The following is a 21,200-nucleotide window of genomic DNA, read 5'->3' as shown; positions in this document are numbered from 1 at the left end:
ACCAACATTTAACTTTGCCTTTAAAAGAACAGGTGGATTGGGAAGCTTTGTGGCAAACTTAGTTTTTCTGGGAATTAATATAGTTAAGTTATTATTATGATAAAAATAAGACTAGTAAATTACCTACTAGGTTTGTACTTTTTTCTTCTACCAACTAGCACCCTAGAAAACTCCCCGTGGAGGAGCCAGAAGATTTAATTAAAAGAATTTTAAAGACCTGATGGAGGGAACTTGATCCCATATGATACTCAGGAAGCTGAGAATTTTATATAGTTTGTTAGTGGGTAATTTTGGGGGAAAGATAGGATCCTTGCCCCCTAGACTTTTATGAGGCAATGCATTTTTCAACATACAGGGACTCTGTGGGTTTACTACCAGAATGTGGCAGCAGACTTGAAGCTAATTTGACATCCCAAGTAGTAAATAGAGCCCATCCTTTATAGTATCCACTCTGAAATGTGAGGACGATCATATAATTTATTGTCCAAACCAGGTCACTTAAGTAGGAAGTGTCCACTTAGGTAGTACAAAATTGTACTATTTACAATCAAGCCTAACCCTGTCCCAGGATGTATGGTCATTTTACCCAGTGGAATTCAAAATTATGCAGCAAAATCACCTAGAGGGCTTGTTAAAACACAGATTGCTAAGCTTCACTCCCAAAATTTCATAATTCAGTAGTCCTGGGGTAAAAAATTTGCATATCTAACAAGTTCCCTGGTGATGTTGATGCATCTTGTCTTGGGACACTTTAAGAACGACTGTTCTACCTAGAAGAGCTTGGCACTCTTGCACTGATGGTGTAATTTTCATTTGAAAGAAACTCTCCTTATTGTTCAGTCATCCTCTATTAGGCAGTCTTCTGCAAGTGCAGATACCCATGAGGAAGGTGGCAGAGTAAGCTCATGTTGGCATCAGCCTGTCATCTCTGGACTGGTCTGTTATTGGTATGCCAGAGACTGCCCATGCTGGCAGGTTGAGACAGCTAACTTTCAAGGAAATGCGGAAACCGAATGAAATAAATGTGACTTCTGGTTTCTTACCATAAAGGCATTGGCCTAGGAAGCTTCAACACCTAAATTCACTCTGAAGGCAACAATATTCCTCTGTCCACACTTGACTTCAGAAGCATCTTAGATCTAGTGGCAAATAACCTTGACTGTTTTTTTCTTCCTTCCCTCCTCCCTCTCTCCTTCCTTTCTCCCATGCCCCCTTCTTCTGTTTTCCAGTGGTCTTCTATATAATTACATATACATTTACCTTGAGGTCTTTATGATAGTGAAAACAAAATGATGTCAGCCCATATTTACTCAATGCTTCCTGTCTTACTGTGTTAAAGACTTGACATACATGATCTATTTGAGTCCTGTAGCAGTTTTGTACTGATGTTATCAGCTTTACATCAGGGAATGGGACTCAGGGAGCTTGGTGGCCTGGCCTCCTAGAAGGTAATTACTTAGTAACTGGCTACTTAGTGTATGGATTCGTTGTTTTTTCTTTGTGGAAGGTCTTTTTGTTTTGTTTTAATTAATTTATTTACTTTTTAAATTTTATTTTTTTGATTTACATCCAAATTAGTTAACATACAGTGCAACAATGATTTCAGGAGTAGATTCCGTAATGCCCCTTACCCATTTAGCCCATCGCCCCTCCCATGCATTAGCTGTTTTAATGTGGCACCCCCCACCTTGAGTCTTCTGCCTTTGAGAGACTTTTTTTTTCCTTAATGTTTTTTTAAATGTTTATTTTTATTTTTGAGAGAGAGAGAGAGAGAGCACTACTGGGAGAGGGGCAGAGAAAGAGGGAGACAGAGGACCCAAAGCCAGCTCTGTGCTGAGAGCAGAGAGCCCAATGCGGGATTTGAACTCATGAGATCATGACCTGAACCGAAGTCACTCAACCGACTGAGATACCCTGGTGCCCCAGGAGAGACTTTAATTTCTATTGCCACCTTTCCCCCAACCCAACTGTTGTACTCTATTTAAAGATGTCAGAGATAGGGGCGCCTGGGTGGCTCAGTTGGTTGAGCGTCCAACTTTGGCTCGGGTCATGATATCGCAGTTAGTGAGTTCAAGTCCCATATCGGGCTCTGTGCTGACAGCTCAGGGCCTGGAGCCTGCTTCTGATTCTGTATGTCCCTCTCTCTCTGCCCACCCCTGCTCTGTTTCTTTCTTTCTCTCTCTCTCTCTCTCTCTCTCTCTCTCTCTCTCTCTCTCTGTCAAAAATAAATAAATAAACATTAAAAACAAATTTAAAAAAAGATGTCAGAGATAGTTTTAAGTATAACTTCCCCCCTAATATGTGTGCCTGATACTAGGTCGAACATTGTTATAGCCAGAGAATTATAAATACTATCCTCCAGGGGTGCCTGAGTAGCTCAGTTGATTGAGCAACTGACTTTAGCTCAGGTAGTGATGTTTGTGATCTCATGATCTTATGATCTTGTGATCAGTTTGTGAGTTTGAGCCCCACATGGAGCTCCCTGCTGTATGTGGTCAGCTCCCTGCTCCAGGTCCTCTTCAGATCCTCTGTTCCCTCCTTTTTCTCTGACCCTCTCTTGCTTGTGCTCTCTCTCAAGAAATAAACATTTAAAAAATTAATTAAAAAAATACTATCCTACAAATGCATGGTTGAGGATGAAAGCAGTCCAAGAGGATTTTAGGACCTGCTGATTGGTGATTGGGTAGGGTGCGGTGGAAGGGGAGGGAGCAGGTGTAGCAGTGGTAAGTTTGGGCTGATTGAAACCCTGTGGCCTTTGGGAGCTGCCATGAATGGAGTACCAGTGCCTTGCATGTGCTCAAGGGCTCAGGCTCATGGTGAGATCAGCTGGATGGTCTTCGTCAGGGTAGTGAATGCTCTTTACATGCTTCTTCAAGTGTGAGGTGGGCACTATAATATCTCAGTCAATGGCAATTCTTTCCCCACACCCTGCCCACTTCCCCTTATTGTGTCTTCATGCTTTGAGTATCTCATTTGTGCCCTCATTTCTTCCTTAGCACACTATAATGGATGCGATAACTTACAGTTTATGTGTATGTTACCAGTTGTGTATGTGTGTGCATACGATTATTGTGTATTTATGGATTTTATTGGAGTATAAAATTTGTAGGCTCAAAAATGATGAAAGTATATTATTCTGATATTTTATGGTGAGTATATTATGTTTTCTTGTTTTTTTATAACTTATCAATGATATTTAAGTTTTGTAGTGCTAAAATTGTTTTTAAGTCTGTTTTTCTTAAGAAGAATATGTGAACTACAATGTGTGTGTGTGTTTTTTTAAACCAGTGTGATTTTTGATTGATTTTCTCCATAGGATTAGGTGTACTTTACCAAAAAAAATATTTCTGGGGGTACCTAGGTGGCTCAGTCAGTTGAGCATTGAACTCTTGATTTTGACTCAGGTTGTGATCTCTGGGTTTGTGGGATCCAGCCCTACATCGGGCTCCGCGCTGACAACGTGGAACTTGCTTGGAATTCTGTTTCCCTCTCTCCCTGCCCTTCCCCTGCTTTCTCTCTCTCTTCATGAAAAGAAATAAAAAGTTAAAAAAATATATTTCTGGACTAGATGGATTGCTTGAGATTGGTTGAATATGGTCACATTGTAGAATTCCCCTGTGTGTAATTTAAATTCAGAATGTTTAAAATATTTGAAATAATTTAGCTGATTAGTCATAAACCATAGTAAGTAGTAGATTAACTCAATTTTTTGCTATGCATAGGTGTTTTTGTAGCTTATAACTCTTTTTAAAGGCAAATAAATATCTTACTAGATATTAGTAGGGTTACGTTATGCCAACACCAGCAAAGACACAGGCTTTTTACCTTTATGAGTATATGTCCATACAGGTAATAACTATGTTATATGTGGACTCATACAAGTACAAACAAACATTCACACTGACTTATATGTGTAGTAATAATAGATTGTATAGTTCTTAGAGGCAATTTTGATATACGTTTACAACCTTTAAAAATGTTTGTCCTGCATAAATACCTTTTAGGCACTCTCTTTGATGTGTCTTCTTCACAGAATAACCCAAATTGGAAATCCTAAGTAGTCATCAATGATAAAATTTCAGATTTGGATCCCAGACTCAGTATGAGCAAATATAATCCCATAGCAACCAATTATAGTGCTCAAACAAAAAGCAACTTACTAAGAATGGGGAATCATCTAGTGTTACCGGGCATTCTTGCCACCCAGCGCACAGATCATTTCTGTTCTCATAACACCACTCATACGCGCTCACGTTATCTCACAGAAAATCTGTTTCCTTACCTGTCTGCAGCCCTTGGACTGTGAGTCAAACAGCGTTCATTTCAGAATACGTCTCAATATACACTCCAGAGAAAGTCTGTTACACGCAGAGTTCTTGCTCATCTTGAAGAACAGATGAGAATCAGGAACTTGACAGAAACCACAAAATAATGGGTCTCCTGTCACAGCTGAATTGGTCAGTCAGAATTTACTCACTGCTGCCAGGAAATGGAAACAGAAGAGAGATGTTTGGATCTCTGTGGGTGTCAGGCTGGCCTTTGTGCTACTTCTTTTCCTTCAGTGATCCAAAGTAACCCTGGCTTCCACCCCACCCCCCCTTCTTGAAATTTTCTACTTTTTTCAACATCACCACATCATTTGGCGAGCGAAGAGCTAGGCAACAATCTAAATAGATTTTCTTCTTAATCTTTGCCAGATCAACTTGTGGTAGTCCACGGTGGCAGCTGTGGTGGGTAAGACGTGGTTCTGTCTGAAATACACTGGTAGGAGGAACTTGGCAACAGCCACCCAGTGTAACTAGCTGCTCACAAATAGGTGGTGATTGGGGTGACCTGGAAATGCAGAACCAGCATTGGAGTAAATAAGCATTTTGACATCAGTGGCCACATGTGTTAGATAAGAGGTGCTGCTGTTGTCACTTGTTCTCCACATTAATTTTTCCATATTTGAGCATTACTGACAGATCAGGAGTAGTACTTCAGGTAAACACATAGCTTGTTGACGTTTTGCTTGGTTTGTGCTGTTTGGAAGGCGAGAGGCAGGACCCACTTCCTATTTTTAGTTCAAGTTACCTGGTATAATTTGTCATGTCCTGAAGAGAGCTCCAGTACCTTTCCTATTGAACTAGAGTGTGCAGTTAGATTGAGAAGCACTCAGTGTTTGGGTGCAAAGCCCTTATCAAAGTGTGACTCAGTACCGGATAAGAAAGAAAGAAAACCATGACCTCTAATGTCCTTTATAAGATGCCTGAATACCAGGTGTGTTCACTCAGGTTGTTCCATTGCCAGATTATGGGCTCATGGTTTCGCTTATAAAGTTCAGTTTGCTTAAAAAACGTATAGATTAGCAGTCACAATAAATGTTCGCACTTGTTTATATGCTTCTGATAAACCAGGTGCTGTTCTAGATACTTTGTATGTACTATGTGGTAAGCAGTATCCCAGTCCCTGGACATGGAGTTGTGACTCAGACCCAGGTCTCTTCCCTCATGAAGCACGGGCCCGTGCAGTGCTTGCTGCTGCCTGGACTGCTGGGGCTAAGAACACCTGTGTGCGTATAGGCTCCAGGCTCGTTGGCTTCAGCTGCAACGAGCTGTGGTGGGTAAATACATGGAGGTAGGGACTAGCCTTCAGAGCCTGGTTATTATTACCAGGCGCACTACAGAGCCCCTTGGATGTAAACATGACGCTGATTAAATGGATGATTTGGCACTAATAGTCTCTTAGCTGCAGCTCTGAAGACTTCCCTGATTTATACCTGGAGGCACTGTTTATTCTCGCAGTCCCAGAAGCACCCATTAATTGTCCCCTTGCTCTCTTATGCTGCTTGTAATCGCCATGGAGTACACTACATACCTGTTACTGAGGGTGACTGGGAGGAAATGTAGTTAAATTCACTGGACCTGCTTGTTTTCCTCCCGGTACCAGGTCTTGCAAAGTCCAAGGCCAAGGAGATAGCCCTATATAGGTGGTCATGTGATGGCTGGTAGTCTAGATAAGTGAGGTAGATGGTGTGTAAGACCCAGAGGGATGAAGAAATGATGAAGTAGGGAGCTCGTGGCCCACCCATGGGGTCAGCTGCCATGGCTGGAGCTTGTCAGGGTCCAGTGTTGCCTCATCTGTGGATGAGCCAGTGCTGAGTGTATGGCCTGTTCTAAATGTGTTTTATGTGTTTCAACTCGCTGAGTTCTCACAACTCTGTCAGCTGGGTGGGTTCCATTCCTATCCCCTCCCCCACCTTTTTTCTTAATAGATGAGGAAACAGGCACAGCAATCCTAAGTAAGTTTCCACAGTTCCTCCAGCTGGGATTTGGACTCTGGCAGAGCAGTTCTTGGATCTTGTGCTCTTGACTGTACTTTTAGGTCTCCCCCAATTTTGCACGTTGTTATCTAAATCAAAGACTTTTCAGATTAATGTAAGTCTAAACAAAACCTGACTTGTGGGAAGCCCGTTTGTGGCATTTGTCTATACTTGTATTGGCAGGTAGCAGGGCAAGATGGCATGGAGAGGACAGCTGGGGACTCAAGTGGAACATTCATTGCCAAAAACTGGATCAAACCACAGATGCACACTCCCACACTCAGCTCAGAAGCACTTTCTTTGTATTAGATCCTTTTACAGCCAATTCACATGGGAGCCATTTGAGGGGTAACCATGCCTGTGTTTACAGTGAGAAAATAGAGCCGCAGCAAACTTAAGTTGTCCAAGCTAGTAGGTGGCAGGACTGGACTTTGCAGCTGGCCTTCAGAGCCACAGTCGAGGATTCCTTCCCCAACCCTGTGGGTGTTTTTTAGAATCAGATGAATAGAGAACACAGATTTGTTAATTCATGAAGCATCTGAGAGTCCGGTACACCGGGACTGTCCTTGTTGGGAACACAAGAAAAGTGTATTTTCTCATCAAAAACTGCTGAGTGTAATCACACCGCATTTTAGTGTGAGATGAGGAATGCAAAGAGAGTGATGGCAGGCAGATGGCAGACTCCAGATGCCAGGGCCAGCGGTAGAGGCAGAGGGTAAGGCTTGGAATTGAGGGAAGATGAACATGTAAGCATCCAAGAAGAACTTGGTGAGTTGTCTGTTCATCTTGTGTTCTTAAGACTGCATGTCTCAAGACAAATTGCCTTAGTAGAATTTTGGGCCATAGGACCCAACTGATGGCGGCAAGGCCAGGTCTTATGGTTCATCTTTTCACGGTTGGGAGACTGTTGAAGGAAATACCCAGAGCTGCTACCTCTTCCTGCCCCCGGCCTCTGGACTGTCCCATTTGCCCTCTGCTTACCTAGCAGTTCTGATCTTTTTGTTGTTGTTTTGTTTTGTTTTAATGTTTATTATTTTTGAGAGAGAGAGGCGAGTGCGATTGGGGGAGGGTCAGAGACAGAGAGAGAGAGAGACAGAGAATCTGAAGCAGGCTCCAGGCTCTGCACTGTCTCTCAGCACAGAGCCTGATGCGGGGCTTGAATTCACAAACTGCAAGATCATGTCCTGCGCTGAAATGGATGCTTAACTGACTGAGCCACCCAGGCGCCCCAGTTGTGACTCTTTTGAAGTCATTGTTTGTTTCTATATCTGACTGGCCATCAACATCACCTGGTGAGCTTTAAAAATGCAAATTCCAAGACACTTCATCAAATAAAGCAAATCAGAATCCTTGTGGTTTTGGCTGAGGAATCTATATTTTCAAATGTCTTCTGGTAAATCTGAAATGTGGCCAAGTGTGAGCATCCCTGCCTTCCTGTTTCGGAGCCTCTGATCATATAACACTTGGAGGAACTTTCATCTTCTGGGCAGATGCCCTACCTCTAGACCTGTTCTTCTGTTCAGCTCACTCCAGCTGCTGGGGTCCCCTTATAAGTTGTTGCTCTGTCTTTGGACACCCATGCAGATGTCTGCCCTGAGAGCAGAAATTTTGATGATCAGAGTACCAGGAGGGTGGTGGTAATGAGGTGAGCATTCATAGACGTAGTGAGAGAGAAAGACTAGAGCAGCCAAAGATGAGGCGAAACCCAAGGAGGAAGGAAGGGTATCAAAAGGAGGCTTATGCAACGAAAACAATGTTGTCTGACTTCTCCTGAGGCCTTTTATATTTTATATTTTTATTTTCATAGTTTTATATTTCTGATCACTTCTCTCATCGGTTTTTTTCTCCACTGGGTGCAAATGAATGATGTAAATCTGTTCTTATACTGTCTGCTGTTACTCCCTCTTAGCAGAAAAGTCTTAAGAGTGGAGTCTTCCTTTTTCTGTGCACCTCACTGTGTCACCTAGGTTTTGGAAACTGGCCCCAGCCATCCCAGAATGTGGAGTTACGGGAAATATGGGCACATTTGTGGATGACTCAGCCTGTTTCAACGCAGGAGTGCAGATTGGCCCTGCCACCATTTTGTATTTCCTTGAGGTGTATCCTGGGCATTTTGTGGATATGCTTAAATGTGAAGATGATCTTGTACAGGTATTTCTCTCTTGGAATTGGAAATAAGTGTATTATTAAGGTTTGCAAAAGTGTTTTATCCTGACAAACTATTGATCATATCATTATGTATTTTTAAAATTAGATGTTTGTTATATTCAGCCCACTAGATACCAGACTCAATACAAATATTAATGATCATATTAATAATAATAAAATAATAAGTAGGTAGAGGTCATATTCCCTGCTTTCAGGATTCTTGCTATCAAAAAAAAAAAAAAAGAAACAAAAAGATTAAAAAAATGTTTTCTTCTGTACTGTTTGATTTATGCTGTATAATTCTGTGTTCCTGCAGCCCCTTCCCATTTCCTTTTTGGAACCCAAAGAGTACTGTATGACTTCATCCTGATACATCTTTTTCTCAGAACTCTTCACATACCCTCGAGATGATGGCTACTACCACCCACATGCTCACAGACACATTTACATTTCCTTTCTCCAACACTGTTTCCAGGCTGGACTCTGTCTTTTCAGGACTAAGAATGGTTATATATAAATATCCCTTGTGTATTCGTACTACAAATAGAGTGGGATTAACGTAATCCCCAAATATGTCTGTTATTGTTTCCAGTCAGTTTCCATCCAGCTTGTTGTCAGCTGTCCTTAAAAGCTGACTTTGTTTCTTCTTGGTTCCATAAATGTCCTGTTTTGTTCCTTATCCCAAAATCTTTAAATAAGTACAGAAACAACTTTATTGTTAGTGCTTTATCCCAGATTTTCCTCATTTGTTTCTTTGCATGGTAACACACACTTGTGCACTTTGCTTTTTCTCAACATGCTGTCTTGGGGACTTAATCACATTAGCCTGGTAGAAATTCCTTGTTCTTTTTTCATAGTTCTTTAGTATTCCATAATTTATTTATTTGGTCCCTATTGATCAGCCCTTAGATAAGTAAGAACATTTTCAATGAATTTATTTTAAGCATAGCAGCTATTTACTGGGTTACATCATTAAAAAAAATGTTGGGGTGCCTGAGTGGCTCAGTTGGTTGAGCATCTGACTTTGGCTCAGGTCATGATTTCACAGTTCATGAGTTCGAGCTCCAGTCAGTTTATGAGTTTGAGCCCCATTTCGGAATCTGTGCTGACAGCTCAGAGTCTGGAGCAAGCTTTGGATTCTTTTTCTCTCTTTGCCCCTCCCCCACTTGTGCATGCGCTGTCGCGCTGTCTCTCTCACTCTCGCTTGCTCTCTCTCAAAAACAAATAAACATTAAAAAATAAAAGTTTTTGCTGGCAAGTGACTTATAGTTGTGTGTGCATGTTGGGGTGTGTGAATACATGTAGGATTCTACTGGACATTGAGAAATCTATTGATAAGAATTACAGAGGATGTTAGTAAAAGGCCCTATATGAACATTGTATGAATTTACAGAGATATTTAAAGGAAATAGGTTTGGAAGTGGCTCTCTGAAGGAGATGGTCTTTGATTCTTACTAAATGGCTTTTTTATTTACAAATTGGGGTGAATTTCAATCTGGGATTTAAAAACATGGTGACAGCGAGGGTACCATGGATAGAAAGTCAGCAAAGGTGGAGTGGGCCACAATGTGGAGGGTTCTAATTATCATGCTGAGGAGGGAGGTCATAATTGAGAATGCCATGAATTTTTTGTTTTGTAGTAAAATGATTGTTGATGTACTTTAAAAAGTATAACCTGGCAGGAAAACTGAGTACAGACATGGCCTTTTTGTGTTTCTCTGTGTGAAGCATTAAATCCTGCCCAAGTCAGTGAATTGGTTTAGAGTGGTGGAGTGGTAGGAATTATGCCATTGAAACATACTTAGCTGGTTTTATTTGAAAACAATGCTTTTTGTTATTTTTTAACTTCTTGAAATGAGTGAATTCGATGGCAGTTGTGTACTTAGCTCTGAGAGTTATATTGGAGAAACAGACTTTTGGTGCAATATGTCCACCTTCTGGTAGGATGACAGAAGTGACAGTTTATAACATGCATTGATATACACAATATTTACATATTGTGTAGATACTCTACGAAACCTCACTTGGGGGTGGCACTAATGGTGAGTTATGTGTTGAATACCTTGTCCCAATTAGTTGAAATGCTCAAATAGATTTTCTGTGTTGCTGGTGTTAGATTGTGTTTGACCTTAAGAATCAGAAGGAATGAATTTCAGTTGATGTTATTAGCAAACAGTCAACATGGAGAACTTTAACTGTTAAAAGAAAACAAAAACTTCGGTGCATGTATTTCCTCTTCTCTGTATATCTTGGAAAGATAATGAGGAAGTAGAAGAGGGCATTTTTTTTTACCATCTCCGCTTCTCTGCAATGCACCATTTCTGATAATCATCATTCTGCTTCCGTCTGACCTTAAGACTTGCCTTAGTGGTCACTTTTCTGGAAGTGTCCCTGATACCTTGGTGGTGGTAGTATTCATCCCATGTGGCCTGTGTTTTTAAAACCTGCCCTGGCTAGCATGGGCTGTGGCTGTACTTGCTGGTTTGTTTGGGTTGCCCCAGTGCCCACTACCGTAGTAGGTGCTCAGAAGTGCGTGTTGAGTGAATGTGTGTTTCTAAAATATGAGGAGGCTGAGACTATCCACTACAGGATGCTCTAATTCTGTAGGTAAAAAGTTAGCTGATGTAATTAATCTAAAACAAGAACTGTGACTATTTTTAATAATATTATCCTAGGGGTATCGTGTAAGTACTTGCTTCTGCATGGTTTTGAACTCCTTTTTGTAGGTTTCTGAGCCCCTGATCTGTATATTGATTCATCCTAGGTCAGGTGATTGAGAGGATTTATAAGACCATGTATTTAGTGCTGTAACTGCTCAGCTCTTTAGTAAATTGTTAGAACAGGTTAGGAAGATGAGCCTTGAGAAATCTTGAGAGTGGAATCCTCGAGCAGGAATGAGACTTAAGAATGTAGAGAATTACTTCATTTCTGTTAGATAAACTTTCCCAGGGTTCTGACAAACCGATTGTACTTGCTCATGCTGTGTGTGATGTGTGTGGGAGGAGCTCATCCTAGCCAGTTTAGGGGAAGGCTTTGTGGGTAGTCTTCAGAGAATTTGAGCCTAACTGAAGTCAGAGGAAGTGTTGTGGGTGATCGCATGCAGTTTCTTTTTTCCAGTTTTCGCCCAAAGCGTAGGCCACACCTGAAAGTATGCCGTGTCAGTTTCTGTGCCCAGCACGCCAATGTTAGCTGAACATATTTGTTTGTCCTTCTGGATTGTGTGAGGATTGTGTTTGTCCCTGGCAATTTAATTTCCTCAGCAGCAGGACTGAGAAATTCTTTGTGGTTTTAGGCAATTCATGCTGTAGAGAGCTGCATATCTCTTTAGTTAATAATTTGAGCACAGCAGTGATTCTCCCTCTGTTTTGTGTGGACCAGTCGGCGTAATCATAACAAAAGAGTCAGTGTGGCCAAGTTTCTGTGTTTTGTACTTGCTGCTACCCTATGATCCTCAAGGATCACTAGGCATGTTAAATGAGGACATTTGGCTAGGCTCGTGTGACTTCATCATGACCTGAAGGCTAGTTTGGAACCTCTGTTCCTCTTGAACAGGGTGGGGCTTCATCAGCCTCTTTCAGAAGCCTTACAGACTTCCTGCAGGTGGCGTTGATCTAATCCTGCTGTGAAAGTTAGCTGACACCTGGGCCCTCTTGTGGCTCTGCCTCCTGACCAGCCTGTTGAGTGTCTCCATGGAAGCCTTTGCCTGAGAAGGGCGAATGCAGCCTCTGTCTCAAATGGGTTGAAATCCTCCCAATCATAAATTTTGCTCTTAATAATTGATAGTGCTAAGAAAGATACATGGTGGTCTTGCTGTGAAAGACAGAAAGAATTTAGACTAGAATTAGATAATGTGTTCCTTCATTAAGCAAAAGCAAACAAAAATACTCCATTTGGGTAGGCTATGTTCTTTCTTGTGGCATTACGCAAAACTGCTAGCAACAAATACTAACCTAGAAAACATCATCCGCACTTCCAGGAAGCATCCATTAGAGAGTTTTTGTTGACTCCAGGGGTTCAGTTTTCGTTAGTAAACTTGGTGGAAGAAGCTTCACGTTGGGGGCTTCTTGTTGATGTGATGGCTGGATTCCTTGAGTTCTTTTCCCTTGTCCTAAGTAGCTTGTTTAACTAAAATATAAAAATCATAACAAAATCGTAATGTAGACACAAATTTTGTTATGTGTCACTAGCATGGGGGCCATATGTCCTGGTTTGCCCACGCTGTGCCTGTATACACCTGTTGTGTCAGCTCCACAAGTGAGACTTAAACTCTCAAAAGTATCCAGGTCTTGACAGTGAGTTATATGCTCATCTTAATTATGAGAGAATGAAATGATCAAATAAGCATGATTGATGGGCTTCACTTAACATCCTCTTCTCTCAATAGTGTTGTCTTTCATGTTTATTAGATAAATTATTGGAGCTTTGGTTGAGAGACCTTTTCAACTTAAAGCCAAGCTTTATTTGCAGTATTGATGGAGTTTATTCCTGTTAATTACATTTGGTGGCATAAATAATTAGCAAGGATTTCGGTAGTATCAGTAGTAACCTTGAGGTATTTCGTTTCAGTATTGAGCCATGATTAAGACCAGAGCTTCTGGAATCACATTGGCAGAGTCTGGACCCAAGAAACTGCATTTTTTTTTTTTTATTTATTTTTTATTTTTTATTTTTTATTTTATTTTTTTATTTTTTATTTTTTAATATATGAAATTTACTGTCAAATTGGTTTCCATACAACACCCAGTGCTCATCCCAAAAGGTGCCCTCCTCAATACCCATCACCCACCCTCCCCTCCCTCCCACCCCCCATCAACCCTCAGTTTGTTCTCAGTTTTTAACAGTCTCTTATGCTTTGGCTCTCTCCCACTCTAACCTCTTTTTTTTTTTTTTTCCCCTTCCCCTCCCCCATGGGTTTCTGTTACGTTTCTCAGGATCCACATAAGAGTGAAACCATATGGTATCTGTCTTTCTCTGTATGGCTTATTTCACTTAGCATCACACTCTCCAGTTCCATCCACGTTGCTACAAAACGCCATATTTCATTTTTTCTCATTGCCACGTAGTATTCCATTGTGTATATAAACCACAATTTCTTTATCCATTCATCAGTTGATGGACATTTAGGCTTTTTCCATAATTTGGCTATTGTTGAGAGTGCCGCTATAAACATTGGGGTACAAGTGCCCCTATGCATCAGTACTCCTGTATCCCTTGGATAAATTCCTAGCAGTGCTATTGCTGGGTCATAGGGTAGGTCTGTTTTTAATTTTCTGAGGAACCTCCACACTGCTAAGAAACCGCATTTTTGAACTGTGTGACCTTGGAAATATTATTGAACCTCTTCATTTCTAACATGGGGGTAATGCTAGGGCTTCCTCGTGTTTTGGGGATGAAATGGGTGGATTTAGGACTAAGAACAGTGCTTGGTGCATAGGGAGTGCCCAATAAATGTTAGTTTTATTTCATTAGAAAATAATTATTCAGTGTTGGGGCACCTGGGTGACTCCTCTGGTCGAGCATCAGACTTGATTTTGGCTGAGGTCAGGATCTCAAAGTTCATGAGATTGAGCCCCATGTTGGGCTCTGTGCTGTCAGCACAGAGGTTGGGATTCTCTTTCTCCCTCCCTCCCTGCCCCACCCTTGCTTGCTCTTTCTCAAAATAAATAAATAAACTTAAAAATAACATTCAGTGCTAAAAGTACTAGAAAATAGTTTGCATGGGACTGGGAAGGAGCAGAAAACTCAAGGCCTCAAGCAGTAATGCCATTAGTTTAAAGTCCTGGCAGTGGCTGATTTTCTTCCCTCAGTGTGACACACGGTTGGGATTCAGGTCTGTCTTGCTCCCAAATCTTTGCTTGTCCCTGAGACCACACAGCCTCCCTCTGGGTCTGAGCTAAGCTGAGTGCAGGGCCAGGTGGGACAGAGACATGGACTGGCCATATCTGAGGGTGGATGGGCAGAATTGGGTGCAGAGTTGTTAATGGGAGTGAGGGAAGGAGGGGCTCGTAGGATGACTCCGATTTCTAGTTCAGGTGCCTGGGTGGGTGGTGGTGCTGTTAATTGAGTTTAAGGGTAAGGTGCCTTCCTGACATGGGAAGAGAAAGTGATGCAGTCCCTGTAGCCGAGTGGACTCCCTGGCTTCTAACCTGCTACTATCTCTTCACTTCCCAGCCATGTTCCCTTAAGCATGTCTTAGTTTCCTCATCTGTAAAGTGGAGATAATAGCTACTTCTTGTTGTGGGAAGTAAAAATTTTATGTAAAGTCCTTGGGACAGTGACTGGGTAAGCCTTATGTAAGACTTAGTCATCATTATTATTATCTTTATTTTATTTTTTATTTAAAAATATTTTTTTTAACATTTGAGAGACAGAACGTGAGCAGGGGAGGGGCAGAGAGAGACGGAGACACAGAATCCGAAGCAGGCTCCAGGCTCTGAGCTGTCAGCACAGAGCCCGACGTGGGGCTCAAACTCACGAACCAGGAGATCATGACCTGAGCTGAAATCGGCTGCTTAACCAATGAGCCACACTTGCACCCCTTTATTATCTTTATTTTTTTAATTTTTTAAATTTCTTTTCACTTTAGGATTTCATTTATTTGAAATGTGTACTATAAGATTATCTTTCAAGAGAAAAGACAGGTAACACATGTTTTTGTACCAGAAAGTATCCATGGTAATGTATTGGTTACTACTTATTATTATTACTTAAACAATGACCTAGTTTAAGTGAGGTAAAATATAACTAGTACATACTAAGCACATAAAAGTGCTCAATAACATTCTTTTTCCCCCCCACTGTTAAAGAATCTGCTATCTATCTACCTATCTATCTATAACTTTACATCCAAATTAGTTAGCATATAGTGCAGCAGTGATTTTAGGAGTAGATTCCTTAGTGCCCCTTACCCATTTAGCCCATCCCCGCCTCCCACACCTCCTCCAGTAACCCTCTGTTTGTTCTCCATATTTATGAGTCTCTTACGTTTTTCCCCCTCCCTGTTTTTATATTATTTTTGTTTCCCTTCCCTTATGTTCATCTGTTCTGTCTTAAAGTCTCCTATGAGTGAAGTCATATGATATTTGTCTTTCTCTGACTAATTTCACATAGCATAATACCCTCCAGTTCCATCCATGTAGTTGCAAATGGCAAGATTTCATTCTTTTTGATTGCCGACTAATACTCCATTGTATATATATCCCACATCTTCTTTATCCATTCATCCATCGATGGACATTTGGGCTCTTTCCAAACTTTGGCTATTGTTGATAGTGCCGCTATAAACATTGGAGTGCATGTGTCCCTTTGAAACAGCATATGTGCATCCCTTGGATAAATACCTAGTAGTGCAATTGTTGGGTAGTAGGGTAGTTCTGTGTTTAGTTTTTCGAGGAACCTACAAACTGTTTTCCAGAGTGGCTGCACCAGCTTGCATTCCCATATTATCTTTATTTTTAACCTGCTATTTTAAGGGTATCTATGGGGTATACATAGCTGTCTTTCAAATAGCATTTGCAGAGAACATATTAGACTTCGAAGTAGACCTTTTTTTTTTTAATGTTTGTTTATTTTTGAGAGTGAGAGAGTATGAGCAGGGGAGAGGCAGAGAGAGAGAGAAGGTGACACAGAATCCAAGGCAGGCTTCAGGCTCTGAGCTGTCAGCACAGAGCCCAACGTGGGGTTTGAACTCATGAACCATGAGATCACGACCTGAGCCAAAGTCGGATGCTCAACCGACTGAGCCACCCAGGTGCCCTCAAAGTAGGCATCTAATGAAGCTTGCATATAGACTTGGAAGAAGTGAGAATAAAAAAAACCTGCCTTATTATTTATGACTAATACCTTATGCCTCCCAAATTTGTTTAGGCCTTGTTGGTATCTCGAAACCTGGGTTTTTATTTTGCTTGAAACCTTGGACATATTCTCTCTGTGCGCTGATGGTTTAAGAACCTGGATCAGGGTTCTCAATGTAGGCAATACTACACAGGAGGCCAGTTTGTCAAATTTGGAGTTGTTGTTATTGTTGCCATTGTTTTGTCTCAGTATTTGGTGGAATGTGATTTTAGAAAACTATCACAGGTAAAGGGACCGAGTCACATTCATTATACTAAATCCATTAGCTCTGGTTACACATGCCGTGTGTTTGTCTGCATATGTGTGTAGGTAAACAAGTCCAGAGTGTTATTGGAAAGTCTCGTTTATAACATTTAAACTCAGACATGGAACAGGAGGCTCTGGGAAATCTGGTGACTGTTCTCGTCCCTTGTTCATAAGTTAGGCTGATTCAATCAGACATGCAGCTCACTGCTGAGAGATGCCGTGGAGACTGTCCACACCTCAGCCACTGGGTATTCTCTGGCATCATTCAGAGAGAAATTGGCCACTTCACTTATATTAAGAACGTTTGCCTATGAAACGGTGTGAAATAAAGGAATTTCCAATTTAAGTCCATATCTTGAGTTTTTAAATAAGAAGAAAAAAGTGTGTGGTCTAACAGCTATGTTATGCCATTTTTGTCATTTTAGATGATTTCTTATCATTGTGGTTTAGAAGATAAACTGAGAATATTCAAAATGTAAGTTGCCATTTGAATACCTGAATTTCTTAATGAATTAAAAATTTTATAGACAGGTCTTATTTCTTCCACTTCAACTCTACTAGGATTTTGTGTACTTTTGAAACTAGAGAAAAATTATTTTTAATTAAAAAATTTTCTGCGTGTCAGTTGGGAAAGAATAGTCAATTTTTGTATTTTTCCCCGCATGAAATTCATGTGTATTTTACCGTTTACTGTTGGCCTTTTTACATCTCTATGACAGCTTCTTGTAGGTCTTAATTACTCTTTTCAGACATTTCCATTGTACATTTTTCTAGGCAGCTCTGGGACTGTTTTGTGTGTGTGTGTGTGGGGGGGGTGGTGTGCGTGTCCACAGCACTAAAGATGACTCTAGGGAAGGCCTGGCACTTTTTATACATGCTGTATATAGGACACAGGTTTTCTTCAGTTGTTTAATGAATGTTAACCACTAGATGGTACTAGACGGCTGGCGGGGGGATGTTAAATAATTGCCTCTACCAGATGCTTGTATTATGCTGAAATTTGAAAATGTTGACCTTAAGAAATATTTGCTTTCAAATTTTATTGAATGTTGAAAGATTATTTTATTTTTCATCATGATACGTGTACTCTTTAAATCCTTACCTCCTATGTCCCTCATCCCCCCAACCACCTCCCCTCTGGTAACAATTGGTTTGTTCTCTGTAGTTAAGAGCCTGTTTCTTGGCTTGGCTCTCTCTTTTTTCCTTTTGCTCATGTGTTTTGTTTCTTAAATTCTGCATATGAGTGAGATAGATATTTGTCTTTCTCTGACTCACTTATTTCACTTAGCATTATAGTCTCTAGTAGCTTGCCCTTATTGTTGCAAATGGTAAGATTTCATTGTTTTTATGGTTAATATTCCATTGTGTATATATACCACATCTTCTTTATTCATCTCTTGCTGGACACTTGAGCTGTTCCCATAATTTGGCTATTGTAAATAATGCTGCAATAGACATAGGGGTGCATGTATCCCTTTGAATTAGTGTTTTTATATTTTTGGTGTAAACACCCAGTAGTGCAATTCCTGGATCATAAAGTAGTTCTATTTTTAATTTTTAAAGGAAGCTCCATACTGATGCCCACAGTGGCTGCACCAGTTTGCCTTCCCACCAACAGTGCAAGAGGGTTCCTTTCTTTCCACATCCTCACAAACACCTGTTATTTCTTGTGTTTTTGATTTTAGCCATTCTGACAGGTGTGAGGTAATACCTCTTTGTCCTTTTGATTTGCATTTCCCTGATGATGAGAGATGCTGAACATCTTTTCAGTTGAACGATTATTTTAAATATCCTGTTGCACAATTTTTTTCAACATTGTATGTCCCTAATTCCCTAGTAAGTATTTATTAATTTGCTAGCTATTGTCTTAATGGCTTTTAGTCTGAGGGAAACCAGTATTTATAAAATTGAAGTGATCCCCAAACCTTATTTTGTACTTGTTTTCTGATTTTCTTTCTGTAATATATCACTTTTCGTTATTTTTTCCTAGTAGATCACATTTCCTTGTGGTGATCATACATTTCTTTCTGTTTAGGCTGTGCTGTCTTTGGCGCATGAGTGTGTGTGCATGTGGAGATACAATTTTGCCTTAGCTATTTAATACAAATTTATAGATTTTCATGGTGACTATTACCTTGATTGTTTCGCTGAGAAAATACTGGAATACTATCTGGAAATGAGAATTGAATAGTGTAAATAGTTTAATGAATGTAACAGAGTTAGTAATACACACACCAGAAGATTTCCTACAAGATCAGTTTCTTGAATTTAAGTTTTAGGAATTACAGAAATATTTGTTTTCAGAAAATCTCTGAATATGTTTCTCATCTGCATAAAAGGAGAATTAACTATGTTACTTACTGCAGCCTGAGAGAATCCTGAAATACTGAATATGATCCTGAAACTTTATGTAAGAAATTCTAGATTTCAAATGATTTTCAATTAATTTGTAAAAACAGCCAAATCAGATTCTTGTTTTCTTCAATATTAATGTAATTTTTTTATTAATCTCTGAATCTTGCACAATATTTCATATTATTCCTATTGATGTTTATCTTACTAATGTAGATGATTCATTCTTGGTTGGCCTGGAAAGTAATTTTTGTGTCCACGGTGTGGGTATCTATGTAAAATAGAAACATGATAATACTGATTTTTTTTGTAACATGGCTCTTTAAAATACCTGAATAATGCTTTCTTGCAATTTATTTTCCTAATCCTGTGTGTTAAGATGTCCCATTGATTTACTAAGATCATTTTAGAGAATAAAACCATCATCACTTTAATGTGCCCACTAACTATACAGCAGTCTTATTTTAGAAACATTAAAATGGGATTGAAAATATTTTAAGTCCTCTTAGAATTGAGGTCTGAATTAGAGGATTAAATAAACTCTGGGGTAGAGAAGTGTTTGTTAATTCCAGAATGCTAAATGGAACCATTCGATGCTATTAAAGATGGTAGGTTTTTAGTATTTTGGAGGATTCTGTGGTGACCGTGGATTTAACAGCCTACACAATTACAGTGAACGGGGTAATACCATTTTGAGGTTTTTGACTGTGAGTCGTCATATAGTGGAGAGAAATGGGACATGGGGAGGACAAGACACATTATTCTGAGAAAATTTTCACAACCATAGTGTTGCTCCTTTTTGTATAGCACAACTGTAACTCAACCTAGACATTATGGGGAGAATGGAGGAATAAATTAGCCTTTCAAAGTGCCTTTTCACATCAGCTGATCTAAACATAGTTATCTTAACCTGGCTAGTGGTACACAGTGCGGGGAGGGGTGGCTATGTGAATGACCTAATGAGGAGTTATTAATTCATGTGCTGGAGTGCCCCTGGAATTTATGGAATTGGAATCTGGATGGACAGATGGACATTTCAGTAGAGGTCCTCAGATAATTTTTTAATCACTTTGCTACCAATCCCTCTGCCAAATCTGACTCACCTACTAGGAACTTAGCAGTCCCTGAATTCTGTTTGTGATGGTAGTCACTGTCAGTCTGTGTTATTCTTGTGCCCTTATTTCCACTCACTTTAGCTTTTAGAATTGTGTAGATGGTCTACAAGAGTCTAATAAAGCATCACACTTTATTATGCATGTGTGTGCTTTGTCTCTGGTGACCATAGTGTCCTCTCTTTGTCAGCAAATTGACAAACGTGCCTTCAGTTCTCCTGTTTTAATGCTTGCCCCACTCCTCACACAGTGTGAGCAACAAATCAGGCACTTGCTATGCTCAAGCAGCTGAAGGCTTTGAAATCAATGAAGGTTCAAGGGTTTTTCTTGAAGAAGAAAATCTTGTAAGATTTAAAAGATTACCCCTGTCCTTTTTTGACTTAATTTATTGAACTCTATCCTTCAACTTAAGGTGATATTTTTAAACTAATGATAACACTATTAAAGGTAGGATATAGCTAAAAGGAAAGAATGATTTGCTAAAAGTTTTCTAAAATAAAGACTACTAAATGGTTTTTGTTTACAAGCCACATATACTTGATTATTAACCAAGCTTCCATATTCTCTTTTTTTAACCCAGGAGGATTTAGCAGCATAGCAATAGAATAATGGCAAATGTCGTGTTTTATCCAAGATCCACTTGTCTTCATAGCTAGTTTTTCTTTTTTGAAATAGCCTAAGTTTAAAATCAGTCAGTTGGATTCAGCCTTTCAAATACATTGCTTAAGAAATATAGTTAAATCCCTCTCCTCCTCCTCCACACTATAAAGTTTTTTCTGATGTGCACGGACATTGATGAATACATTGAAGGGCGGATTGCCCGAGGTCCTACATATTCATAAATGGAAGGTCAGAGGGCCTAGCAATTACTACGTACCTAATTATATCAGACAAAAATGATCCCAAATCTTAAACTCTACAGCTATATAGAGTTATTTCCTCTCTGTGTTCTTTTATCTCAGAAGTGGCTTCCCAGCAGCAGTATTAGCTGGCAGTGCCCTGGCTTTGCCATGGCATTCTCTGCCTCTGCAGTCTGTTCCTGAAACCCCGAGTCATGAACCTGCCACTCAACTGCACACCGCCTCTCGCTTAGCTCACTTTTTGGCATGCCTTAATGTTTTTCTTAGTTTCAAATGATACCCAAGTTTCATATCATTTTAATTCTCTTTTGTCCGTATTTTGATAGA

The 21,200-nt window shown here is 40.1% G+C and overlaps 2 protein-coding genes across 9 annotated transcripts in view; one reads left to right on the top strand and one right to left on the bottom strand.

Moving 5' to 3' along the window:
- Positions 1 to 21,200, top strand: part of MED12L (mediator complex subunit 12L) — a 333,810-nt gene that overhangs the window by 178,070 nt on the left and 134,540 nt on the right. The window lies entirely within an intron of this gene.
- The window catches only part of P2RY14 (purinergic receptor P2Y14), a 78,725-nt gene that overhangs the window by 51,571 nt on the left and 5,954 nt on the right, over positions 1 to 21,200 (bottom strand). For 3 of the 8 annotated variants that reach the window (XM_053903711.1, XM_053903708.1, XM_053903712.1), the window contains exons 1-2: positions 4,283 to 4,574; positions 3,998 to 4,053 (exon numbers count right to left, since the gene is read on the bottom strand). The gene's annotated coding sequence lies outside the window, so the exon portion shown is untranslated. Of the gene's footprint in view, positions 1 to 3,997; positions 4,054 to 4,282; positions 4,578 to 12,399; positions 12,575 to 21,200 lie in introns of those variants that run through there. The other 5 variants (XM_053903710.1, XM_019439745.2, XM_053903709.1 and 2 more) reach the window with 3 other exon arrangements.

The sequence above is a fragment of the Panthera pardus genome, unplaced genomic scaffold, assembly GCF_024362965.1.
Source record: "Panthera pardus isolate Hobbes unplaced genomic scaffold, ASM2436296v1 HiC_scaffold_16, whole genome shotgun sequence".
NCBI classification, from domain to species: domain Eukaryota; kingdom Metazoa; phylum Chordata; class Mammalia; order Carnivora; family Felidae; genus Panthera; species Panthera pardus.
Note: the sequence above shows the minus strand (reverse complement) of the source record. Positions and strands in the feature narration are given on the sequence as shown.